The sequence below is a fragment of the Oncorhynchus mykiss genome, unplaced genomic scaffold, assembly GCF_013265735.2.
Source record: "Oncorhynchus mykiss isolate Arlee unplaced genomic scaffold, USDA_OmykA_1.1 un_scaffold_60, whole genome shotgun sequence".
NCBI classification, from domain to species: domain Eukaryota; kingdom Metazoa; phylum Chordata; class Actinopteri; order Salmoniformes; family Salmonidae; genus Oncorhynchus; species Oncorhynchus mykiss.
In genome coordinates this window covers 1,315,677-1,323,176 of record NW_023493657.1, presented here as the reverse complement: position 1 = coordinate 1,323,176, position 7,500 = coordinate 1,315,677, and positions in this window count along the sequence as shown.

Sequence of the window (7,500 nt, the reverse complement as noted above, 5' to 3'; positions counted from 1 at the left end):
AGTTACTCCCTCCATTCACCCGCGGTCCATATTTTAATTTTTGGGTTACCAGATGCACGTTTTCAATCACCAGGTGCACGGAGGATTAATAGCAATCTGCATCCATCGTGATATTTTAAACCGTCCATAAAGCACTCAAATAGGGCCCCCACTGAGAGAGGGCCGTAGTGGGCTACTCCCCTGGCGGGCATGAAGGTCAGGTATAGCTTTAAATGCATTTTGAACAGTTTTATAATTTTTGGGTTACCAGATGCACACGGGTCTTTTGCAAAACAATCACAATCTGCATCCATCGTAATATCTTAAAGTGTCCATAAAGCACTAAGCACGGCCCCGACCAAGAGAGGGCCGTAGTGGGCTACTCCCCTAGCGGGCTATATAAATAAAATGACCGGTAAATGCATTTTGGACAGTTTTATAATTTTTGGGTGACCAGGTGCACAAGTTCCATTTGGGTGACCAGGTGCACGCCGGCTTTTGGGTGACCAGGTGCACGCCGGTCTTTTGGGTGACCAGGTGCACAAGTTCCATTTGGGTGACCAGGTGCACGCCGGCTTTTGGGTGACCAGGTGCACAAGTTCCATTTGGGTGACCAGGTGCACGCCGGCTTTTGGGTGACCAGGTGCACAAGTTCCATTTGGGTGACCAGGTGCACGCCGGCTTTTGGGTGACCAGGTGCACATGGTCCTTTGGGTGACCAGGTGCACGCCGGCCTTTGGGTGACCAGGTGCACACGGTTCTTTTGGGTGACCAGGTGCACATGGTCCTTTGGGTGACCAGGTGCACGCCGGCCTTTGGGTGACCAGGTGCACACGGTTCTTTTGGGTGACCAGGTGCACATGGTCCTTTGGGTGACCAGGTGCACGCCGGCCTTTGGGTGACCAGGTGCACATGGTCCTTTTGGGTGACCAGGTGCACATGGTCCTTTGGGTGACCAGGTGCACGCCGGCCTTTGGGTGACCAGGTGCACACGGTTCTTTTGGGTGACCAGGTGCACATGGTCCTTTGGGTGACCAGGTGCACGCCGGCCTTTGGGTGACCAGGTGCACATGGTCCTTTTGGGTGACCAGGTGCACATGGTCCTTTGGGTGACCAGGTGCACGCCGGCCTTTGGGTGACCAGGTGCACACGGTTCTTTTGGGTGACCAGGTGCACATGGTCCTTTGGGTGACCAGGTGCACGCCGGCCTTTGGGTGACCAGGTGCACATGGTCCTTTTGGGTGACCAGGTGCACATGGTCCTTTGGGTGACCAGGTGCACGCCGGCCTTTGGGTGACCAGGTGCACATGGTCCTTTGGGTGACCAGGTGCACGCCGGCCTTTGGGTGACCAGGTGCACATGGTCCTTTGGGTGACCAGGTGCACGCCGGCCTTTGGGTGACCAGGTGCACATGGTCCTTTTGGGTGACCAGGTGCACATGGTCCTTTGGGTGACCAGGTGCACGCCGGCCTTTGGGTGACCAGGTGCACATGGTCCTTTGGGTGACCAGGTGCACGCCGGCCTTTGGGTGACCAGGTGCACATGGTCCTTTGGGTGACCAGGTGCACGCCGGCCTTTGGGTGACCAGGTGCACATGGTCCTTTTGGGTGACCAGGTGCACATGGTCCTTTGGGTGACCAGGTGCACGCCGGCCTTTGGGTGACCAGGTGCACATGGTCCTTTTGGGTGACCAGGTGCACGCCGGCCTTTGGGTGACCAGGTGCACATGGTCCTTTTGGGTGACCAGGTGCACATGGTCCTTTGGGTGACCAGGTGCACGCCGGCCTTTGGGTGACCAGGTGCACACGGTCCTTTTGGGTGACCAGGTGCACGCCGGCCTTTGGGTGACCAGGTGCACATGGTCCTTTTGGGTGACCAGGTGCACGCCGGCCTTTGGGTGACCAGGTGCACGCCGGTCCTTTTGGGTGACCAGGTGCACAAGTTCCATTTGGGTGACCAGGTGCACGCGGTTCATAACAGCGCGGTTATCTGCTTTAATGTCCGAGGAGGGGTGCTTAAGTGTGGGTGCCCTGGTTCACCTGGTATGCGAGGTTGTGGAGGTGGGGGGGGTCCCCTGCTGGTATCATCCCCGAAATAGAGGGGTGATACCCGGGTGGTGAGTAAGGGCCTACAAGCCTGGAGGTCAATAGCTCCAGGGGGTAAGCTCTACTGTCATGTCCGTAAATAGAGTGGTGTTACCCGGGTTTTGAACCATATTTTAATTTTTGGGTTACCAGATGCACACGGGTCTTTTGGAAAACAATCACAATCTGCATCCATCGTAATATCTTAAACTGTATATAAAGCACCTAAGGACGGGCCTGACCGAGAGAGGGCCGTAGTAGGGTACTCCCCTAGCGGGCTATATCAATAGAATGACCGGTAAAATGATTTAAAACAGTTTTATAATTTTTGGGTTACCAGATGCACACGGGTCTTTTGGAAAACAATCACAATCTGCATCCATCGTAATATATGAAACTGTATATAAAGCACTGAAGGACGGCCCCGACCGAGACAGGGCCTTAGTGGGGTGCTCCCATAGCGGGCTATATCAATAGAATGACCGGTAAAAGTATTTAAAACCGTTTTATAATTTTTGGGTTACCAGATGCACGTTTTCAATCACCAGTTGCACGGAGGATTAATAGCAATCTGCATCCATCGTGATTTCTTAAAGTGTGTAAAAAGCACCCAAGGACGGCCCTGACAGAGAGAGGGCCGTAGTGGGGCACTCCCCTAGCGGGCTATATCAATAGAATGACGGGTAAAAGTATTTAAAACCCTTTTATAATTTTTGGGTTACCAGATGCACGTTTTCAATCACCAGGTGCACGGAGGAAAATGAGCATTTGCATCCATAGTCATGTTTTAAACCGTCCATAAAGCACTCTTGGCCGGCCCCGGCAGAGAGAGAAAGAGATGGTGAAAAAAAAAAAAAAATCATCATCAGACCTTCCATAAATAATTCGGGCCGGCCCCCATTGCTAAAGGTCCGTAGTAGGGTGCGCCATAAGCGGACATGAATAGATGGAACACCGCTAACCGCATAGAGAACCGTGTTTTGGGTGACCAGGTGCACGTTTTCAATCACCAGTTGCACATTTTCAATCACCAGTTGCACGGAGGATTAATAGCAATCTGCATCCATCGCGATTTCTTAAAGTGTCTATAAAGCACTCAGGACGGGCCCGACCGAGACAGGGCCTTAGTGGGGTGCTCCCATAGCGGGCAACAATGAGAGGGGTGCCTTTAAATTCATTTTGAACCATATTTGAAATTTTGGGTTACCAGATGCACGTTTTCAATCACCAGTTGCACGGAGGATTAATAGCAATCTGCATCCATCGTGATTTCTTAAAGTGTGTAAAAAGCACCCAAGGACGGCCCTGACAGAGAGAGGGCCGTAGTGGGGCACTCCCCTAGCGGGCTATATCAATAGAATGACGGGTAAAAGTATTTAAAACCCTTTTATAATTTTTGGGTTACCAGATGCACGTTTTCAATCACCAGGTGCACGGAGGAAAATGAGCATTTGCATCCATAGTCATGTTTTAAACCGTCCATAAAGCACTCTTGGCCGGCCCCGGCAGAGAGAGAAAGAGATGGTGAAAAAAAAAAAAAATCATCATCAGACCTTCCATAAATAATTCGGGCCGGCCCCCATTGCTAAAGGTCCGTAGTAGGGTGCGCCATAAGCGGACATGAATAGATGGAACACCGCTAACCGCATAGAGAACCGTGTTTTGGGTGACCAGGTGCACGTTTTCAATCACCAGTTGCACATTTTCAATCACCAGTTGCACGGAGGATTAATAGCAATCTGCATCCATCGCGATTTCTTAAAGTGTCTATAAAGCACTCAGGACGGGCCCGACCGAGACAGGGCCTTAGTGGGGTGCTCCCATAGCGGGCAACAATGAGAGGGGTGCCTTTAAATTCATTTTGAACCATATTTGAAATTTTGGGTTACCAGATGCACGTTTTCAATCACCAGTTGCACGGAGGATTAATAGCAATCTGCATCCATCGTGATTTCTTAAAGTGTGTAAAAAGCACCCAAGGACGGCCCTGACAGAGAGAGGGCCGTAGTGGGGCACTCCCCTAGCGGGCTATATCAATAGAATGACGGGTAAAAGTATTTAAAACCCTTTTATAATTTTTGGGTTACCAGATGCACGTTTTCAATCACCAGGTGCACGGAGGAAAATGAGCATTTGCATCCATAGTCATGTTTTAAACCGTCCATAAAGCACTCTTGGCCGGCCCCGGCAGAGAGAGAAAGAGATGGTGAAAAAAAAAAAAAATCATCATCAGACCTTCCATAAATAATTCGGGCCGGCCCCCATTGCTAAAGGTCCGTAGTAGGGTGCGCCATAAGCGGACATGAATAGATGGAACACCGCTAACCGCATAGAGAACCGTGTTTTGGGTGACCAGGTGCACGTTTTCAATCACCAGTTGCACATTTTCAATCACCAGTTGCACGGAGGATTAATAGCAATCTGCATCCATCGCGATTTCTTAAAGTGTCTATAAAGCACTCAGGACGGGCCCGACCGAGACAGGGCCTTAGTGGGGTGCTCCCATAGCGGGCAACAATGAGAGGGGTGCCTTTAAATTCATTTTGAACCATATTTGAAATTTTGGGTTACCAGATGCACGTTTTCAATCACCAGTTGCACGGAGGATTAATAGCAATCTGCATCCATCGTGATTTCTTAAAGTGTGTAAAAAGCACCCAAGGACGGCCCTGACAGAGAGAGGGCCGTAGTGGGGCACTCCCCTAGCGGGCTATATCAATAGAATGACGGGTAAAAGTATTTAAAACCCTTTTATAATTTTTGGGTTACCAGATGCACGTTTTCAATCACCAGGTGCACGGAGGAAAATGAGCATTTGCATCCATAGTCATGTTTTAAACCGTCCATAAAGCACTCTTGGCCGGCCCCGGCAGAGAGAGAAAGAGATGGTGAAAAAAAAAAAAAATCATCATCAGACCTTCCATAAATAATTCGGGCCGGCCCCCATTGCTAAAGGTCCGTAGTAGGGTGCGCCATAAGCGGACATGAATAGATGGAACACCGCTAACCGCATAGAGAACCGTGTTTTGGGTGACCAGGTGCACGTTTTCAATCACCAGTTGCACATTTTCAATCACCAGTTGCACGGAGGATTAATAGCAATCTGCATCCATCGCGATTTCTTAAAGTGTCTATAAAGCACTCAGGACGGGCCCGACCGAGACAGGGCCTTAGTGGGGTGCTCCCATAGCGGGCAACAATGAGAGGGGTGCCTTTAAATTCATTTTGAACCATATTTGAAATTTTGGGTTACCAGATGCACGTTTTCAATCACCAGTTGCACGGAGGATTAATAGCAATCTGCATCCATCGTGATTTCTTAAAGTGTGTAAAAAGCACCCAAGGACGGCCCTGACAGAGAGAGGGCCGTAGTGGGGCACTCCCCTAGCGGGCTATATCAATAGAATGACGGGTAAAAGTATTTAAAACCCTTTTATAATTTTTGGGTTACCAGATGCACGTTTTCAATCACCAGGTGCACGGAGGAAAATGAGCATTTGCATCCATAGTCATGTTTTAAACCGTCCATAAAGCACTCTTGGCCGGCCCCGGCAGAGAGAGAAAGAGATGGTGAAAAAAAAAAAAAATCATCATCAGACCTTCCATAAATAATTCGGGCCGGCCCCCATTGCTAAAGGTCCGTAGTAGGGTGCGCCATAAGCGGACATGAATAGATGGAACACCGCTAACCGCATAGAGAACCGTGTTTTGGGTGACCAGGTGCACGTTTTCAATCACCAGTTGCACATTTTCAATCACCAGTTGCACGGAGGATTAATAGCAATCTGCATCCATCGCGATTTCTTAAAGTGTCTATAAAGCACTCAGGACGGGCCCGACCGAGACAGGGCCTTAGTGGGGTGCTCCCATAGCGGGCAACAATGAGAGGGGTGCCTTTAAATTCATTTTGAACCATATTTGAAATTTTGGGTTACCAGATGCACGTTTTCAATCACCAGTTGCACGGAGGATTAATAGCAATCTGCATCCATCGTGATTTCTTAAAGTGTGTAAAAAGCACCCAAGGACGGCCCTGACAGAGAGAGGGCCGTAGTGGGGCACTCCCCTAGCGGGCTATATCAATAGAATGACGGGTAAAAGTATTTAAAACCCTTTTATAATTTTTGGGTTACCAGATGCACGTTTTCAATCACCAGGTGCACGGAGGAAAATGAGCATTTGCATCCATAGTCATGTTTTAAACCGTCCATAAAGCACTCTTGGCCGGCCCCGGCAGAGAGAGAAAGAGATGGTGAAAAAAAAAAAAAATCATCATCAGACCTTCCATAAATAATTCGGGCCGGCCCCCATTGCTAAAGGTCCGTAGTAGGGTGCGCCATAAGCGGACATGAATAGATGGAACACCGCTAACCGCATAGAGAACCGTGTTTTGGGTGACCAGGTGCACGTTTTCAATCACCAGTTGCACATTTTCAATCACCAGTTGCACGGAGGATTAATAGCAATCTGCATCCATCGCGATTTCTTAAAGTGTCTATAAAGCACTCAGGACGGGCCCGACCGAGACAGGGCCTTAGTGGGGTGCTCCCATAGCGGGCAACAATGAGAGGGGTGCCTTTAAATTCATTTTGAACCATATTTGAAATTTTGGGTTACCAGATGCACGTTTTCAATCACCAGTTGCACGGAGGATTAATAGCAATCTGCATCCATCGTGATTTCTTAAAGTGTGTAAAAAGCACCCAAGGACGGCCCTGACAGAGAGAGGGCCGTAGTGGGGCACTCCCCTAGCGGGCTATATCAATAGAATGACGGGTAAAAGTATTTAAAACCCTTTTATAATTTTTGGGTTACCAGATGCACGTTTTCAATCACCAGGTGCACGGAGGAAAATGAGCATTTGCATCCATAGTCATGTTTTAAACCGTCCATAAAGCACTCTTGGCCGGCCCCGGCAGAGAGAGAAAGAGATGGTGAAAAAAAAAAAAAAATCATCATCAGACCTTCCATAAATAATTCGGGCCGGCCCCCATTGCTAAAGGTCCGTAGTAGGGTGCGCCATAAGCGGACATGAATAGATGGAACACCGCTAACCGCATAGAGAACCGTGTTTTGGGTGACCAGGTGCACGTTTTCAATCACCAGTTGCACATTTTCAATCACCAGTTGCACGGAGGATTAATAGCAATCTGCATCCATCGCGATTTCTTAAAGTGTCTATAAAGCACTCAGGACGGGCCCGACCGAGACAGGGCCTTAGTGGGGTGCTCCCATAGCGGGCAACAATGAGAGGGGTGCCTTTAAATTCATTTTGAACCATATTTGAAATTTTGGGTTACCAGATGCACGTTTTCAATCACCAGTTGCACGGAGGATTAATAGCAATCTGCATCCATCGTGATTTCTTAAAGTGTGTAAAAAGCACCCAAGGACGGCCCTGACAGAGAGAGGGCCGTAGTGGGGCACTCCCCTAGCG